General features: G+C 45.3%; 1 long non-coding RNA gene across 1 annotated transcript; it reads left to right on the top strand.

The window, feature by feature from the left end:
• Window positions 1-3802: 3802 nt before the first annotated feature.
• On the top strand, window positions 3803-17110 carry LOC123364654. Its single transcript, XR_006577194.1, has 3 exons — window positions 3803-3901; window positions 13267-13385; window positions 15080-17110. It is a non-coding gene; the product is annotated as an uncharacterized LOC123364654 (long non-coding RNA).
• The last annotated feature ends 3304 nt before the right edge of the window (window positions 17111-20414 follow it).

The raw sequence follows: 20414 nt of genomic DNA, 5'->3' as shown, positions 1-20414 counted from the left end.
GCGGCTGGTCCTTCCCTCTGAGATGGACTGAGGGACCCGCTGCCGAATTGCCGCCGAAGACCTGGACATGCCGCCCCCTTCCATGGGCCACCCCAAGCACCAGCTTGCTGCGCTGGTGCCTGAGGCTGGCCCTGGCCATAAGCACTTGATGACAGCAAGAACCAGGATTTCCTGGTATGCCAAAAATGGGATCTGCTGCTGCTACCTACAACAAGGGGGTGGGGCTGCCAAGGGGTGTAACTGTTCTGGGTCATCTCTGTGCACCTCCATGTAGGGAGCAACAGATGTCAGAGCTGGTAATTTTCCTTCTTGCCTCATCTGCTCTAAACTGCCTCAACTGGATAAATGCCCTCCCAGTTCCTTCTTTGGCTAGTCAACCAAGTATGCACAACATGAGCAGCTGCCAGCTCCACTGGAAAATGGGCAGGTCTAAAGATCACCTGTGAGTGTGCAGCATCTGAATGCTGCATGTCTCCTTCATAGAGCTGTGCTGCTAGATTGTGTTTAAAAATGGTGACAGGAACTGCTGCTTTTACAGAACACAGCTGTTTGCAGTGCAAGCTCTCCAAACGCTGACCGCCAGAAGCTCAAGAGAGGCTGTTCCTCTACAATGCCACATTTAATAGAGAGAGGGGTGCACCAGCTTGGGTAGAATAGGAGACCATCCTCATCCTGAACCTTCACCCATTTTTAGAACCAAACTGTACTAAACTGCCTCCCTCAATACTTTCTAGTTTCACTCCAGCACTAAAGTCTGAAGTGTCAAAATATACCAGGAAAGGCATTCTTGGCCAAATTCAGAGGTGATGTATCAGGTGGTGTTATCTAGACTCTCCTACACTAACTTTGACAGTCAAATTTAGACCTACTTAATTTCACTGTACCCAAGCATATGCTCTTTGGCATATCAATTCCACAACTCTATAGAGTCCCTTAAGCAGCATTAGAGTGCGTAAAGTAGGTGGAGGGGAGTCAAAGCACTGGGGAGTCTCAGGGCTTGTCTACACTTAAAATGCTGCAGCGGTGCAGCTGCACTACTGCAGTTGCACCACTGTAGCACTTAGCACGTCTCCCAATGGCGTAGGTAACCCATCTCCCCCACGGGTGGTAACTAGGGCAATGGGAGAATTCTCCTATTGACCTATCACTGTCTACACCGGGGGTTCAATCGATTTAACTGCGTCAATCAGGGATGTGGATTTTTCACATCCTTGAGCAACGTAGTTATACCAACCTAATTTCCTAGTATAGGCCTGGCCTAATTTAGTGGGTCTACAAGTCACCTCTGAATTTGGCCCTGGAGGCAGAATTACCACACCTTTCATGAGAAAGCCTGTTTTCCTGAGATTTACAGACCAGCTATTCACACTTAAGAAGTCTGGATAGCCTGTAAAGCATCCCAGCTTTTAGCTGCTTATCCAAACTGAATGCGAACTCTAAATCTTTGAGGCTGCCCCATCCCTGGTCACGGCCCAACTGGCTTACGATTTCATGCAAAGAAAACTGATAAACTCACTTAGCCAGAGCTGTGGTTTACTAGAGCTTGGAGCTCCCCTAGTTGCCATAGCAAATCTGAATTGCATGTTCTCCCGCTTCCTTCCCCCTCACTTCTCCACCCTGTCGTCCTGTCTCTAGGTATTCACAAATGCATCTGGCCCCAGTCACACTTTGAGCCCTCACAAGAATGTCTGATTTGCAGGCAGTTTATTCATGTGCCGTTCATTCCAGGGAAAAGAGTAGCATCAATGTCATTATCACATTTAAAAGTTTCACTGAATTGTCCGCATTAATACAGCAAGGCTCGCGGCAATGTGTGATGCTGGAATGTTTTCTGAGTTGGGAGTGGCTAGCCCAGAAGCTTGTTTAACAAAGGCGGGAGAGACTATGTACTCACACCAAATGATTCAGCTAATTTATTTTTAAGTGCTGTATCAACCAGGGAGCCAGAGGAGTGCAAACCGGTGGAGATCTAGAAGCAACAATAATCCTTGAAGTCCTGCATCCCTTCAGTACTACTGTCTGCCTCTCAACTGTCTGTTTAAATGATTCAGCGAGCCTGTTTAATCAGACCCAGTTCCTGCCATCTGTAACATCTGAGACATTATAGGGACTGGGTATTGTACTATGCATAACAGAAATCCATTTGAATAACTGTACTTTTTACAATACATTACCCACTTGACATCATTTACAGAAGGCAAGGGTGATGTTTTAGGGATCTTTTCCCCTGGTGGGTGCAGTGATTCATAGAGATAGATTAGTGTGCTGTGTAGACCCTCTGCTTCTCTCAGCTATGAGTCAGAATCTTTGGGCCATAGGAGCATGCCTAAGATTCCAGACAAGCACTCTTCCAGAAACCTCCTCCCTCTGAACCTCTGCTCTGCCAGTATCTTTGCTAATGGATGCTCTGTACAGCGTGGGAGTGGGACAGAAAGGGGAAGGAAATGTAGAACTTCTGGAGAATCTGCAACCAGGGGCGGCTCCAGGCCCCAGCACGCCAAGCGCATGCTTGGGGTGGCATGCCGCGCGGGGCGCTCTGCCGGTCGCCGGGAGGGCGGCAGGCGGCCCCGGTGGACCTCCCACAGGCGTGCCTGCAGAGGGTCCGCTGGTCCCGCGGCTTTGGTGGAGCATCCGCAGGCACGTCTGCGGGAGGTCCACCAGAGCCGCGGGATTGGTGACCGGCAGAGCGCCCCCAGCGACGTGCCGCCATGCTTGGGGTGGCGAAATGGCTAGAGCCGTCCCTGTCTGCAACCAAACCCAGATGTCTGATCAAAGGCTCTGATCAGTTTGGTCAATGATCCCCATACACACAAAGATGCAGTAACATAATTCCAGGATCTTTAGTGCTGGAAGTTTTTAATATTAATATAAAAATATATTGGCAGCTCATGTACTCTTGTGTTCTCCAAGACTGATCTGTCAAAGATGTATGTCTTTAAGCACTTTCAATGTGCCTAATCACCATAGTCTCCAAAAAGATATGTATTTTACAAATCTTTATGTCTGGCTATTTTATCTTTTTCTTCCGGTGTGTGGGAGAGCATGTGATAATTTCTTGTCTGAAATGGTCCCTTCTGGAGTACGTGAGGTGCAGTAAGTGGTTTTTCTGAAGTCCTGCAGAGTTGTTTAGCATATTGGGAGTAATGTGAGTGGTCAGAGGGTTATAGATGGTGTGACCTCTGGGGATGATGTTTTGTTTCTTGCATTTGCACAGGAAGTAGATGTCACTGTTAAGTTTTGCTTCCTTTTTCTTCATGTTGCAGAGTTTCCATTTCAGATGCCAAGATTTTATATCTTCCGCTGTTGTATGCATGGTCCCAGGATATGAGAGAGGCAAGATAGGCAGGTGAGGTAATATCTTTTACTGGACCAACTTCTGTTGGTGAGAGAGACAAGCTTTCGTCTTACATCAAACCTGAAAAAGGACTCAGTGTAACTCGAAAGCTTGTCTCTCTCACCAACAGCAGTTGGTCCAGTAAAAGATATTACCTCCCCCACTTTGTCTCTCTAACAAGTTAACTTGCTTTTTTTAATAGCCAGCTTGCAACCATATCTGTATATAGAAAAGACATTTCTTGAAAACTAAAGCTCTGTGTGATCTCCACAACAATTATGCTGTTCTTTGGTATCAACAATACATCAATTCACTCTCCCATGTACCCACACCAAAAGTCATATCAATCAACACTAAACCCTGAGCAAAACAATGGCATAAAGCCAGCTAGACTTTAATACCTCAAAATCACAGAAGGGCATTCCATAGCTGCAACTGTAAATAATTACTGCCTTATCGGCAGAACATCAGAACTGGGTTACAGGGGAAAGAAGAGTACAGTTGCTCAATCCAGACAAATTGGAGGAGTATCTGGGACCAAAGTAGTGCTGCATGCAACTGAGAAAGGTACATTTTCTTTTCCTCTTTGAGGAAGCATGATTGATGAGGGGAGCTAACTGACTGATGTGGGGTGGGATTCTAATGGTGAGGGTGATGGGGGATTGGTGTTGCTCGGGATCAGATTGGATCAAGTACCCACCCTTTGGTGAACTGACACCCTAAGGCACTTTCCACAGATCATTTCAAAATCTGTAGACCCAGATATGTGGCAAACAAGTACCTGCAATTGCAAGAGAATCTCTGTACTGGCCTTGAGGTACAAATACCCATGCTGTGCTTGTGAAATATTCTCCTGGTAGCAACCCTGTGGTGTATTTTCAGTGTGCTCCACGGGCTACTGTTGCCTAATACCTCTAAACAGTAATCAGAATAGGAGCACCTTGCACCAGAGTCAGACATCAGCGTCAGTACTTTGAAAGCAAGGAGACTGTTCTCCAGTTCAGAGAGTCAGACACAGACAGTAATAAAATACACTTTAAAAAAAAAAGAGTAGACATCAAAGTGAGTAACCAAAGACCCAGAAACGAATGGATTTCACACTTGGTTAATTGCTTGAATTAATTAAATGGAAGGAGCTGCAGGCATGTCGGTATCAAACTGCTCACCAGCACAGATGGAAGCTCAACAATAAGTGAGAATGTCACATGAATCCGATTTTGTGGCTTGCACTATACATATCCGTCCCTAGCTCAGACTCAAACCCTGGCCGCAAGGTAAATGTCTGGATTTCATTTCTGTGGCCCTCTACAATGTGCTCAAATCCTTCAATATCAGACACGTTTGTGCCTGTTACCGTCCTACTGCTTTTGTTTTCCCTCGGGGAAGGTAGGGGGGAAGAAGAGACGTTGTTGGGTTTTCATTTCACAACTCTCTATGTAAGCCACTTTTCTGCACACATGCCATGGTTCAGAGTCTCTCTCAAGTCACAGTACCGGGAACTGAGTGTTTACACAGTTCATTATCCTCTTTGCAGTTGCTATAGCAACCACAAGGGGTCAGCTTATAGAAGGAGAGGAAGTTCACTTTGGGGGAGTTCAGCTTTCCAACTACAGAATCAAGCATGGCTGAAAAACAAAAGGCCAGACTCTGGAAACACATTTTTAAAAGTTTCCTATGTGTAAAACCACCCAAGCTTTCTAAATCACCAGGAGATGCCACATTCCTTTCCCCTTGGTCAGAGAGATGCTCTGGTATTGCTGATGCAGGAGCTACATTTTCAACAGCCCTTCTCACTCAGATGCCTGCCACCATTTTAGAGTAGTGCAGTAATAAATCAATAGTCTCCGTGCCACAGTTTCATAAATGCTTCTAAATTTGCACCCACAATTTGGTTGGCACAAGTGTTTGTGCCAGCAGGGCAGAACCTGGATGCTTAAAGGCTGTTTGCAGATATAAATGATGTAATTTATGGATGCAAATTATACAGGGCCAAATGTTCTCTGTAGTGGAGTTACACGACTAGAAAATTTGGCCCTTCATGTTCAGAGGTGCGGGTATCTATTGAGGGCCACATTTTAAAAAGAAGACTCACAACAGCGTGACTATGTTTGCACACATAATGATAACAGCGTGATCAAAAACGTATATTTTAATTCCTTCAAAGATCACAGGCTCTGATCCTGCAGTTTGCTACATCTGCATGGAGCCCTACTGAAGGCAATGCAAACACAGGTGCAGCAGTCCTCCCATGTGATGTCAGTTGTGGAGTGGATACATCATTAGGTGCCTAAACTGCCACCAATCCTGCTCAGCTATGTGCACACAGGTAGCTGGGATAAGATGGAGTCCAGCTGCATCTGTAACCCCCATTTCCCACTGTCCAGGTGCTCCAGCCCTCTGTGTCACTGCTGCTGACCAAATGTTCCATTCTTATTTCAACCTGCCCACTCCCGCTCACCCTTCCCAAAAAACTGAAAAATAAAAGGTCCTTGAGATGGTATCTGAGAACTCAATTCTGCCCCAGCTGTCCTGTTCAGCTCCCCACTCCCCATGTCCCCCTGACGGAGGGGAGTAGGTGTTAGGCGGGTCTGTGCAGTGCAGTTCACCCAGCATTAACGCTGCCCATGAGTGGAAGGCAGTGTGCCCATCAGCCAGCGTTCTATCATGGAGTGTGACAGGGTCAGTGCCGGGAACGGCATTTTGATGGGGAAGAAATAATTCTTTGCTCTTCTGTGTCTCCCCCCGCCCCTATCTACATGGGGAAAGTGACCGAGTTCTGAAATCCTTTTCAGCTACTGATTTTAACAGTGGTTCTCACCAGCGTGGCTGGAGCAGCGGATGGACGGCGAGTGGGTCTACTCAAAAGGGTCCTGAAAAGTCTGTTTACCAAAACTCTTTTAAAAGAAGCCCCTCCCCCTCTCCAGCAGCTGGCCCAGCTAAGTGAGCCCAGCCCAGATTTTCATTGATAAGGAAAATGGGTTCATACCTGATGAGTTTTCCAGCGTAGCTGGGCCCTGAACCCTCCCTTGGCCAAGGATTTCAAAGCACATATCCCCATCATTGTTCATTAACTAGCCCTCACACACCCTCAATGAGATATAAAGGGATCCGGTCCCCCAGCCCTGGCCTGGGACACAGCAACTGTTTGAGAGGACAGGGAATGAGGAGGACTCCTGTACTCAACTGAGAATGCAGAGGGCATGGAATGGAATCCCAGAGATGGAGCTTGGCCAGAACACCAGGGTGAGCTGCCAACTCCTGCAAACAGGGTGACTGGAGCTTTAGTAACTGCAAGGAGCTAGGACTTTCCACCCAAAGGGTGATTTCTGTTCCCAGACTTGTGCAAATGCGTCAGCATCGGGGTTCAGGATGGGGGTGACGCTCCTGGGAGGCTCTCATGTCCCACGTGAGGTCTGGGAAGATGCTTCCTCCCTCACACATCTGTGGGGAGCAGCAAGGAGCAGGGACATCAGTACATGAGGCCAAGAGAGCTGGGCCAGTTACTAACAGCCTGACATGTTCCAGCACCGTTCCCCCTCCCTGGAGCTCAGAGCACTTTACTAAGAGGGAGCTGAGGCAATGTAATTACTAGCTCCATTTTACAGATGGAAAATCCAAGATGGAGAGGGAAATGACTCATTCAAAGCTACACAATGAGTTACCAGCAGAGCCAGGAGTAGAGGCCAGAGTCCTGACTGCCAAACCGAACTGTCACCACTACACAAACTAAAAAAAACAACAGTGAGGAGTCCTTGTGGTACCTTAGAGACTAACAAATTTATTTGGGCATAAACTTTCATGGGCTAGAACCTACTTCGTCATGTTCTAGCCCACAGAAGCTGATGCCCAAATAAATTTGTTAGTCTCTAAGGTGCCACAAGGACTCCGCGTTGTTTTTGCTGATACAGACTAACACGGCTGCCACTCTGAAACTACACAAACTGCATCTCTTGATTCTTGCTTTTCTTGTTCTGAAGCCAACAATCTGCATGGTGACCTGGGATCCCACACGGGCCTGGCTGGGCAGATTAGAATCAGTTCAGACCCCACTGTCTCTCATATACCTTATCACACGAGATGATGCAACAATGCTGTGGTGTTAACTGCTCATCCCTGACATACTTCACCAAAGGAGAAGATGCCACAGTACCTGGATGCTATCAGTTCCTGCCCAGTCACTGCCCAGCAGCCTCACAGATGAGCAGAGAAAGGTAAGCTTGGAGAAGCCAGTATAAGTTCACTCAATAACCCACTGGAGTCTGCAAGGACAGGGATATGGAGAAAGCCTGGAGGGACTGCAGAGAGAGGATGAAATGACAAGAGACTAGAGTACAGGGCGGTGTCATGTGCAGTAGAGAGAAAACAAGTGATTGCCCAGAAAGAGGAAGAGGGATGGGAAGAGAATTCCTGGAGGAGAAGCTGTGAGGCACTGCGTGAAAGACAACAGAGAATCATAATGAATCGTGTTGAAGTGAAAAAGGAAAAGAGCTACTGCAAAGGATCACGCCGAGGAGGAAGAGAAGAGACAGCAAGAGCCTGCACAGAGGAGAAGGACAGAGCGTGAGAGAATGCACTGAGGAGGAGGAGGAAGGACCGTGAGGGATTGTGTCGAGAAGGAGGAGAAACCACAAAGGATCACACTGAGGAGGAGAAAATGTGAGGGAATGCATTGAGGAGGAAAAGAAGGACCACAAGGAATCATGCAGAGGAGAAGGCAGCACTGCTGCTCAGAAGAAGAGGGATGAGCATGAAGGTAGGTGCCACCACAGCTGAACCAAGAGGCCAGAGAGCTGGCAAAACAGCCTTCACAACATTTGAAGTCTTCAGATTCCCTGGCTCCCAGGCAGCCTAGTTTTAGCCCTTTTTGTGGGATACAGACTGGTCACATCGATCTCCTCATGGTGATGGAAAAGACCACATCCATGCTGATTCTTTTTGTGCCTGATCCTAAGCCCATTAAAGTCAACAGCAGTCTTTCTATTGATCGCTGCAGGCATTAGATGAGGCACTTTTGAGCCATCAGCTGCCTTTGATCCCAGTGATCATGAGGTGATGGCAATTCTGCAGACCTTGGCAGAGACAGATGTCTCTGCTCTTTCCTCTCCTAGAGGACCCGGATGAGCAGTTGCTCCTCTATTCTGAATTCAAAGCCTAATGTCAAGTGTTGAACCATGGAGTTTTTACTCAGGCAAAATTCCCATTACTGTATTTGTCTTACTGCAATGGGAATATTGTCTAAATAAAATATGGTCCATTGCACAATCCATGTTCACTATAACGAGACACTTCAGTGTTAATGGAAATGTACAAACTAATATGGAAAAAGTAGAGCAATGGTTTAGGAACAGAGACAATAAAATGCATAATTTGATTTAGCCACATCAGGATGGGAATTTTGCCATACTTACTTAGAATGTTGGAAAAATCTTTTCAACGTCCCTTAGTAATAATGTATTAATCAAAACCACCCCCAAACAACCAGGCCAGAAATTGGTGGCAGTTCTGAAGGCCCTAATATCTCATCCCTCTAATCCACCACACAGATACCACCTGAGGGAACAGTGAGCAGCAACCGCCTCACAGTTGCATTCATTCACATCAACAGACGAGTATTGGAAGCATGTCAGACTTCAATGGGACTACTCTCAGCGCATCTCCACTGCACCCTTCTTTCAATGGGGTGTAGTGTAGACACACAAGCAGTTCCCCTAGTACAGATAAAAACAGCAGGGTGGAAGGTGAGACATGAATAGGTGAGTAAATACACACTGGAGGGTATGGGTATGTACTTAAGCACATAACCTACCTGGATCTCTACTCACCCAAGCTGTGCATCCCCATCTATGCTGCTATTTTTAGCAGTGTAATGGCCCTGCCACCTCCCCACTGCTGAAGTCTTTCCCTACCACAGGAAAAGTCTCCAGCAGCAGGGAAAGGCAGTGGGGAAAAAGCACTGGAGCCTTTCCCCCACTGCCTCTCCTCTGCCAGAGCCTTTCACTGACATGTGTAGCTATACACAGCAGTGCGGACCCAGCCCGCTTTCCACACAGTATGTAGCTACACATACACTACTTACATTCTGAGGCATTGTGTACATTTATTTTTAAAAGGTAGTCTTTGGTATAACCCAATCATCCAGACATTTACTTCATATGTATGTAACCGCACAGTAAACGCCATTTATAAAATCATGTCAGCCTGTGCCAAATGCAGGTAATAAAAAAGGACTAGTCAAGATACAAGTAATGATTTTAAAATAGTGTTGCTGCCACTGCTTTATAGGAAACCAATTTTTTTGAGTTTACTAAACTGTAAGGATTATTCATACAGTATAGAAAAATTATCAGATAGGGAATAATAGTGAGACTATTATATCATCATCATATAAATCTGCGTATGCCCTCATATTAAATACTGTCTTCAGTTCTTGTCACCACCTCATCCTAAAAGATATATATATATAGCAGAAGAAGAAAAGGTTGAGAGATATAGGACCAAAGGGGTGTGGAAAGACTTGAGGAAAGATTGTAAAGACTGAAGACTAAGATTGAAAAGAGATGAAATCTTTGACCCATTGAAGTCAATGACAAAACTCCTATTGACTTCCTCCGGGCCAGTATTTCACCTTAAGACTCTTTAGAAAGGATCTGCATAAGACGGGAGAGGATAGAGGATTACAAAATAAAGAATGGTATATATGTCAGTGAGGTGCTTGTATTTGCCCACTCTAACAATTCAAGTACAAGGGGGCATCCATGAAGGCAAAAGGCAACCAATTTAAATCTGATCCAAGGAAATACTTTTTTTTAAGATTTTGAATCGTTAACCTGTGGAACTCACTGCCACAAGATAATATTCATACCAAGAGCTGAGTATGATTCCAAAAAAGATTATTCATTACATTAAATAGGGTCTGACATTGTTATAAAGGATATAAACCCTCACGTTTCAGAGTGTAATTCCAACACAGCTGATGGAGGTTAAGAAGAAGGTCCTTCTATGGGCAGGTTAATCCATAATTGTTCACTTTGTGACTCTTTGCACCTTGTTCAGAAGCATGTGATAGTGAATAGTATACAAGACAGGCTACTGGACTAGATGGCTCACTGGCCTAATCTGGTATTTATTTAATTATTACATAAATACTAGTAATAATTCCTACCCACTAACAAGAGTTAAACCTGCCCTGTCTACACTAGGGTTTTAATATGTGTTGGCTCACAAGTTTTAAAAACACACCTTTCCTCCTTGTCTAGACAAGTGCTTAGTGAGCGGTTTTTGTAAAGATACTTTATGCCACTTTGGATACTTTCATTGGTGCTAGGACCTTCCTGTCACTTCAAATAATCTGGCTTTGGCAGAGATGGGCCACATGCAGGCCCATCTCTAGTTTTGATCTTATTTGTAGGCAGCCTCCAGCTGCGTCCTGGCAAAAGCACTTGAAAATAAAGAACATATATTGGTAATTACTTCATTTACTGTTTACACTTGGCTCGGCCTAAACTGTGAAACTAAACTGGTCCATTTCCCTTTCTGTTTGGAGGCACTTTCTCTTTTTGGCTCTTATACACGGGAACAGTACAGTTATGTTTGGATTTCCAACTCTTAAATAATAAGCCAACAGGCTTAAATAATAAGATGTCTCCATTGCAGTTTTAATTTTTAAACCATTAGAGAGAACATTTATATCATATGAGGTGAGGAACTCACCTTCCTTTATTAAAAAATAAAAAAAATCAACTACATTTCTGCTTGTACTTCTTGACTGTGTCCTTTTAACACCACTCAACAGCTGTTAAATTGGATAATCCCTGGTTATCCTCATGTCACTAATTCAAATGCTAATTGCTCTCACTGCACCAGAGTTTATTCATCCTCTCCAGGGCCACCAGGTATGCTCTGTATGAGAAGGATGCTAAAGTAATTAAGCTCCCTCCTGGGATTCTGGAAGTATTTAAAGAAATGCTTCCCGATTAATTTGGAAAGGAGATAGTGGATAGAAATAAAGGAAAATAAGATGGGGAAGAAGCCAGTGTGGAGCACTTGTGTGTTTTGATGTGTCAAAAGTGATCCATTCATCACTCTGCTTTTTAGACATTGTGCACCAAATTCAACCCTGATGTAACTCCAATAAGTCAACAGAGTTATGCCAATGATGAATTTGACCCCAAATTTGAATTTACTATTTGTGCAGTGGTAGTGCTCAAAGGATGCAAGTGGGGATCAGAGTTTCATTGTCCTACATGCAGTACGCACCCACAGGAAGACACAATCCCTGCCTTGAGGAGCTTACAATCTACTTTGAAACAAGATGCAACTTCATAAGGATAAATCGACATGCTTTCTATTGAGTGGTTAACTACTTTGCTGTAGATGCTCATGTATGCGTCAGGCACGTTTCTCCAGCTGTGCTCACCTGGACCAAGTACTGAGTGGTCACCCTTGCCATGCAGACATTCTATTGGAACTCTGGCACATTTAAGGAATACTGTCATGCTCCAGTGCAGCAGAGAAGAGACTGTGGAAGCCAGCAGCAAAAGCCTCAAATTAAAATGACTTCCTATGGGCCAGATGTTGCAGCTAAATCCCTGTGGATGGACCCCTACACTCACACAGATCCAATTGCCAGATACGGCCCTAGTTAAATATGTTCATTCAGATTTCAAACAGATCACCTGGTAGACTGAGTCTGGCACTGATCCCACGGTAAAATGAACAATTCAAATCACCAAGCAGGACAACCCCAAAATACTCTCCAGTAAAGTTTATTCCTGCTACAGGAGTATCAGGCTACCCATTAATCTTTGTAATAAGCGTTAGAGTGGTGTCTATTCTTGGTGGTTGGTCTGACTGGGCCAGAAGCAAGGGGGACTTGTTTAGCTTTCAATTTGTAAAGGATTTGTCTACACTAGAAAGTTGTAGCCCTTTAACTATACTGGTGTATTAAAGCAGTACACACAATCCTAGTATGGATGCAGTTGTATCAGTATAAAGCTATAATAAAAGGGAAATAAGTCATACTGGTATATGGCTCCCTTATATTGGTATAATTGTATCCACACTATGGGTTGCACTGGTATAACCATAAAGGTAAAGAAACACACCCCTAACTTAAATAGTTGTACCATCCCAAAAACTCTTTCCTTATGATGTTGCTAATAGCTTGTTTTCAAGGTAATACATGGATAGCAAGTTGCTATCTGCTTCATGTGTTAGTTCCTCGCATTACACAGGTGCCACTGGAATACATGGTACCAGCTAAAGCAAAAATCACAGACCATATGGGGCATAACACATCTGTAGATTACATCTGCTGCCACAGCTGGCATTTCAGAAGACTTTACTCCCTCACAGGCACCTCAGAAGACCCCACCAGCCCCAGCCATTCTTGCGGCAATTTGAAGGAGAGTATGCAGATGCTGCATTGCTGCCATTTAACTCTCTAGACAGACACGTGAGAGTGGGATAGGACAAGTCAGTATAATAATAACCTGGAAGGGAAGAAACAGAAGGAGAAGATGGGAGCAGAACAGGCAGTAGAAGAGGGAATTGGAGCCATGTATCATACCATTAACAGGCACATTTTCAACTGTGAGGCTAACACATCACATGGAGGGCTGGTGACTTGATCTTTGCTCCCATGGTTTGATGACAGCCGAACCACTCCATGGGATTACAGCCCCATAGTGTAATTCACAGATTTCTTTTGTTCTGCATATGATTCAGATAGAACCAGGTTGCATGCCAAGGTGATGAAACTCCAGCCCACTCCCACAATGCTGGACAGATGCACTTTGCTGGTGAGCTAAGGGAAAGCGGAGAGTAGTTGAGGATGGGAGGTAAGGGAAGAGCAGTTCTCCCACAGAAATAAAGAGCCAAACTCTTAAGAATCTCAGAGCATTCACTGGCTATTTTCCTACTCCATCTGCAAGGTGAACAAAAAGGACAGAGTGCTAATCCAGTCCGCTGTCCATAGAGAAGACTTGAAGTCACCTGTCGATTTGCCCTTCTTTCGTGTGATTCTGTGGTGTTGACGTGAAGATACGCACGGGTGATTTTTTATTTTATTCTCTATTGCTGGTGTGATAATAAAGGAGGATAGCTTCTTTAGCCCTGACCCCACAATGAATTCCATGTCAGTGGATCCCAGAGCCCACACCGAGAACCACTAACTAGGATCTGTCTGCCCTGGCCTGACTGCAGGAGCGTGAGTCTCAGTTTGTACTGTAACTTGTGCTAGAAATATACAGAGCCAGATTTTCAAAAGCACTCAGGACAAAGCAGCTCCCATTGTGGCACATTGGATAGGTGTACAGCAATTAAACACCCGCAGCTCGGCCGAGGCACCTGACTCAAGCTCGCGGGGCCTTGGACTGTGGAGCTGTATAATGGCGGTGTAAATGTTCAGGCTCAGGCTCAGGGATCTCGTGAGGGGGGAGGGTCCCATAGCTCAGGCTCCTGCTGGAGCCCAAACGTCTACACCACAATTATACAGTGCTCCAGCCTGAGCCCCGCAACCTCAAGTCAGCTGACCTGGGCCAGACACTTAATGGCTGTGTAGACATACCCACTGGGCCAGACTATCGAAAGAACTCAACATCTAAGTGCACCCAATCTACGGAGCTTTTTTGAAAATTTAGCCACTTAACTTGGGTGCCTATATAGGAGCAGAGTTATTTTGAAAATCTGTCCCACAATCCACAGGGACGACAGTATTTTTTTAAGGAAGCCATTTACCAGTACATTCTGTCAATCTTGGCAGTCACTCTCAGTTCTTCCTCACTCTTTGAAAAGATCCTGTATTACAGCATGGCTAACCTCAGTATCGCCACCTCCCTCATTACTTGGTTTTCTTCTAGAATCCTTTTCAGTATGTCTTCTCCACAGTGGAATTATTTGAAGGCAAAACAATTTGTTAGTTGCATATTACAAAATCAGTTACCAGGACAGCAGCATGGGTTGCAGCCAGCAATTTTAGTTGCACTATGTCTAAAATGGTAACCAAGTTGACACCCTTTTTATTTCTGCCTTGGAAAGGAAGTAACACGGTTAGCTCAATTATTAATGCCAGGGCTATCCTTAGGCATACACAGCGTATGCAGCTGCATAGGGCACCATGGAATTTGGGGCACCAAATTGCCCCAGATTTCATGGTGCCCTAGGCAGCTGCCTGCTGCATACGTGGCAGCACCAGCCCTGGCGACCAGCCCTATCCCTTGGCCGCCCCCTCTCTCCCTCCCCCGCAAGGGGCAGGGCCGTCTCTAGTGGGGGTGCGGGGCCCCAGACAACTCCCTCCACCCTGCCTCTTATTCTTCCCCCCTGCTCCGCCCCGGACCGCCAACCATTCCCCCAGCGACCCCGCACTCACCGGCAGCGGCGGGAAGCAGAGCAACCCAGCCCCAGCCCGCTCTACTCCGCCAGCTCCCAGCCATAGTGCTCCACTTCCCCCCGCCAGTGCGTGCGGGAAGGTTGGGGAAAGGATGCTTCCGGTGAGTGGGGGGGGGGGATCCCTTCCCCCAAGCACCCTCCCCCAAGTAACACGGCTGGGGCTGGGGCAAGGGAAGCAGAGTGGGCTACTCCCTGCCCCCCACTAATACCCCAGGCCACTCTGGGCCTGTGGGGCCCCCAAAAGTGGCCCCCCACTGCCTCCCAGACCTTGGGGGGAGGAGGCCTGGGGGGCTGTGTAGGGCACCCAAATGGCTAGGGATGGCCCTGATTAATACTGGAACACTTTTTTTCCTGCAGTTCTGCAGACGACACCCTAAAAAACATGGATTGCCTCCTTGGTGTGGTATATCTGCTGCAGGAAGTGATCCAGTCTCATCTACAAGTTGTCATCAGAATCTGTCTGACAGCATTTAGCTGCAGTCTTGACTTTCTTGTGTCAGGTGGGGGTGTTTCCTACATCAAAGTGGAAGTAAGAATGCTGCCCACAACTCACAGACAAATTGAGGGGCTCAGAACACACACAAAGTTAAGCTTAAATTTGTTGCTTTATCTTCACATATTACACTTTGCAGCTCCCAAGGGTCTTCATGGAATCCAGTCAAATATTAGGTATAGTACAGAGAGGCAGTCTCTTACTCCTTTCAACTCCAATGGCACTTTATTCTTGGGGAGCGGGTATTATTTTAATATTGGGTTTTGTTGCAAATTTAATCACTCTTAGCTTCTAAACAGCCAAGTTTGAAGGCAACGCTTAATTATGAGGAGCTGATTACCAGTCAGGGCAAAGACATAACAGAATTTGAAAACAGAATCTTGAAAGACTAGAAAAATGGTCTGGAAACAAAACAAGACTCAACCTGGAAAAATAAGTAAACTTATGCCTTTGGGTACAATCATCCGAAACACACAACAGCAATGGGAAGGAGTAAAGAGATGAGCAACAAAAGTGGTTAAGGGGTTGATTTACAAGGTGAGAGGAAAACAATTAAATAGTATGTCCAATTTGGCTAAGAAACTGCTAGAGGAAGGGAAGACGTAAGAGTCTACAAATATTTGAAGGGCGTATACATCAAAGAGAGAACAGGATTATTTAGCATATTCAAAAGAGTAAGTAATGCACAAAGTAAATAACAAGTAGGAGTAATGGTATGACATTTTATAAGTGGAAACTTAGGCAGAAGAGCAGGAAAAACTTCCTGACAGAGATGTATTAGCCTCTGGAATCATCCCCCAAAGGAAGTCCTGGAAGCCTCATCACTTGGCAGATATAAGCTGGACTGGATAAAACGGCAAGTACTGGAAGGGCCTGATCCAAAACCACTGAAGTCAATGGAAAGTCTCCCACTGAGTTCTGTGGGGTTTGGATCAGACCCTAAATATCAAGCAGGGAACAATCCTGCAATGGAGAGGAGATGAACTATCAGTAGGTGACTTTACAAAAGGGATCCAGGGTGGTAGTAGCCGCTGCCTGCACCAAATAAAAAGGAAAACAAGTGCAAAATTAAGAACAAAATAAGGAATCCTGCTGCTTTAAGGCAACACCGCTGTCTGTGAAGAGCTGCTCTGCTTGGGCCAACAGAGAAAGAGAGAGAGAGAGAGTCAGGAGGGTTGAGGTTTTCATTAGCCCCTGGGAGAATCATGGGAGAATCAATTGCCAAACAAAGACAACTTCACTTTACCCAGGGCAGGACATGTGTGGGTGAGGGTGAGAGAGAGAGAGAGAGAGAGAGAGAGAGAATGTGTGTGAGAGAGAATGTGCACTGTATTTTTAAATGTGCAAGAAGCCAAGCTGGAGGGAGCTGGAGAAGGCTGGAGCCAAGCAGAGGGCAAGGAAGAATAGCTACACAGCTAATACAGTTTTCCTTATTCTAATAAAGTTCCTTGTTCAGTTTTAGAAGTAACCAACTCTTTGTGATTTTTGTTCACCATAAAAATGGACAGTGCACTGCTTCCTTCCCGAGAGCTCCTTAATCTACCAGCCCTATTAATACCCTTTCTTGGGCTGAGCAGCCATCTCTGGGATGAGACAGACCTCCTGCCTGGTTTTCATTGCATGCAATTAACCCCCTCCCTGCCTTTCTGTGTGGGGTACATACACTCCATCACCACTGTTGAATAGGGATATTCTGTCTCCAGATTCTATGGGCCAAAATCTGTTATCAGCTGCACCGGTGTAAATCTGGAATCGCTCCACTGACTTCAGAGGAATAACTGCATTCACACTGTATAAGAGAGCTGAATTTGGGTCTATGATTCTGTAAAACTTTCCTCTCTGGCAAATAAATATTTAAATTATATTTGTAATTAAAAAATAATTATCAGTTGAAAGTGTGTGTGTGTGTGTGTACCCCTTCCCATACACTCACACATTTCTGGAAGTAATCATGGAATTTGCCTTCCGTCAGTCATCGTTCTGCTTGTATGCATGCATACTGTATCCCTTTACTCTTACCTTTTGTCTGTACTGTCAGTTTAGATTGTAAACTCTTTGGGGGAAAAGACATTCGGTCTCTAATAAACCCATATAAAACAATTGAAAATGAAGTTAAGGTTGACAGTATATTTCAGTAATTTAAAGCCAAAAAACATTATGGGGATGTTGCAATTATTCCCAAACCAAATATTACAAGCCTAGGAAATTCAGAGTTAAAGTTACACTTTAAAAAAAATCCACATAGGCTAAGGTACAGAAATGCACAGCCAACCTTAACTCTGCTCTGCAGTGACACACAACCACACCATTATGATCGGGGTGAAAGTGAGCCGGTACGGGCCGGTACGCCATACCGGTAAGAACCCGCACCAGTCCATACCCAGCCCACATTAAAGTACTGCTGCAGCAGCGCTTTAATGTCCCTGCCCCTTTTGCCTCCCCTGGCTGGGGCCCTGCTGGTAGGATCCGTACCGGCAGGGCCACCGACGGGACGAGACCGGGGGGGGGGGGGCACAGCAACGTGCAAAGTGCTGCCACGGCAAAGGACCCTGAAGTGCTTTAACGTCCCTGTCCCTTTTGCCCCCACTCCCACCTGTCAGCAGCCAGGGGGGGTGAGGGGGCAAAGGGAGCAGCTGCCCTGGGGCCGGCGATTTAAAAGGGCCCGGGGCTCCAAATGCCGCTGCCGCCACCACAGCGGCACAGTCCAAGGGCTGGCTGGGGGATGCTGACCCTCAGCCACACCCCTTCCGGGGGCCAGAGCCACCCCCCCATACCAGTAAGTGTCCTCAGTTACTTTCACCACTGATTATGATTAAGGCAGGTTAGTGTTTGTTGTCCTCAATTAGATCAGCCAATTATTAAAGACACATTAGATTTTTTTTCCATACTTCCTCCCCCATTCAGAGTGTCACTACAGAGCAGAGTTAAGGTTGTGATACTTGTCACAGAACAAAGAAAAGGCCCTTGTCTGGCCTAAGGTTATTCCCCTCACTGAATTTCAAAGGACTCCTGCTAGCTATGGCAACAGTAGAGCTTCTCAATAAGACTGCACAAATTGTATCATGGAAAGTGTTAATCGGTCTACATATAGGTGTTGTTCCCTGCTCACCGTAATAAGTCACATGCCTGATTAAACAGTGCAGGATGGATGAACCAATTGGGCTGAAATAAAAAAAAAATGAACCTTCATCTAAGGTCAAAGGCCCAAGTACACGGCACAAAATCCTTGTTAGCTGAACTTTTTTTTTTAAAAAGTGGGTTTTAAAAAGCCCTAACGTAGTATTGAAAATGGCATTCATAGACATCAGAATCCGGCTTTTTCTCGTACACAAGTCTCACACGAGTTTAAAATGTTTCGGTCCCATTTACACTACAAATGTTCCACAGCAGCCCCGCTGGCAGAGGCTGCTGACGCACCATGTTGATTCAGCACATCCCTGGGTGGTCTGAGCTCTAGCCAGGCCCACTTACTTTGGGGGCTGGCTTGGCCCACTGCAAATCCCTCTAGTGCAAGAGACGACTTAGAGCTGCTTTGTGTGGCCTCTACCTCCCCAGGGTGGACTTTCCAGTTTGGGAGTCCTCTGAGTAAACCCTGGAGGAATAATCCTTCCCCTATCCCCGGTGCTCTTCCAGTCTCTAATTTTATTTCCCAGCTGGTGTTGGAAACTACCAGACATCAGAAGTTAGTATGTATCAGTGCATGTGGCAACGTGGTATGTGTATGACCCATGTCCCAATAACCTGAGCATGGTTATATGTTCCAAGATGAAACAGCCAGGGATACTGCTCAGCCCTACCACATTTAACAATTTCTTCCCCGACAACTACCACACATATCCCCAAATAGGTCTTTGCCTCATCATACACACACACAGTCCTTCAAAGGAGGAAAGACTAGCACCAAGAGAGCCTACTTAGCCTTGCACGCAGTTACAGACGTGTCATCTTTTGGCTGTATCAGAAAAATCCCTCAATTGCAAAATACCTCAGACTAACATTTGGCAGCTCCTGTGGTTTTGCAATGTGTGAAACTCCTAGGTTTAATAGTTAGCTTTGCAGCAGGTGAACATGTATTTTTTGTGGAGGGCGAAGGAAGGGGTTTTCCTCTGACATTTTATGGGGGTATAATCTTTGCTCATGTATTTCTTTTACCCGCCTGTAAAAAACCTGTTTTTAAAATGCACAGAAAATAAAAGCAGAAACAACAACAAAAAATTATCGCATAACCAATCACAGCCTTTGTCAAGGACGAGGGAACTAATCGAGTCCAGATTAGTGGATGTACATGCTCAAATGTACATGCAGTTGTTTCTACTGAGCTAGCAAAAATCTGATCAATATCAAGAGACAATTATGCCTTAAATTTGCCACCTATGTAAACCCACTGGAATAAATGGGGTTGCATGGGTGTAACAGAGGGCTAAATTTGGCCCCAAATATTCAGCTTGGCTGTGGATTTGTATAGCACTGTTTGACCTAGAATCATGTTAAAGTGACTTGTCTGTGCTTCAGTCCAGACTGAAGCAACTCTGCAGAAGCTGTATTTACATGAGAGTGTGGGTGGCCTGAATTGTCATGATGTGTTTAAATATTTGGCACTTAATCACAGCTGTCCGCTTATTTGCACTTTTGCTGCCGGGCAGTGGGACAAACTTGGAATTAGCCAGAATAAAATGTATTAACAAGTTAACAGAGGTTCTAGAGTTGGCAGACCTTTTGTTTGCACAAACACACATGCACAGACTTCTGGTGAAGTTTGCAACTTTTTAAGGACCAGTCTGCACCTTTTTTTCCCAATAGTGTTTCCTGAAGTAGTTTTAACACATGTCAAGCTTAAAGGGGTTGTAGTTTTTGTTTTTACATTTAGTTATAACTTTACAACACTTACAAAATTATACATTTTGCGTGAAAAAAACACCCTGTTCTTACCAGTCTCTAGAATTCAGTATATGTATGGGGGAAAAAAACCCCAAACAAGCTCAGCTTAAGAGAACCATTGTTCAATTATTCTTCAGTAGAGCCAAAACCCATCATCCTCCCATACAGAGATCTCAAGTAAGCATACTACCAAAAATAATTACAAGCAAAGCTCTCCATATACCTAAGGTACTTATATGCCCCCATTACAGTAGTATCAAAGCACCTCACAGTCTTTCAAATATTTTTCCTCACAACACCCTCTATGAGGTAGCAAAGCAC

This window comes from Mauremys mutica, chromosome 2, assembly GCF_020497125.1.
Source record: "Mauremys mutica isolate MM-2020 ecotype Southern chromosome 2, ASM2049712v1, whole genome shotgun sequence".
Lineage (NCBI taxonomy): Eukaryota > Metazoa > Chordata > Testudines > Geoemydidae > Mauremys > Mauremys mutica.
Note: the sequence above shows the minus strand (reverse complement) of the source record. Positions and strands in the feature narration are given on the sequence as shown.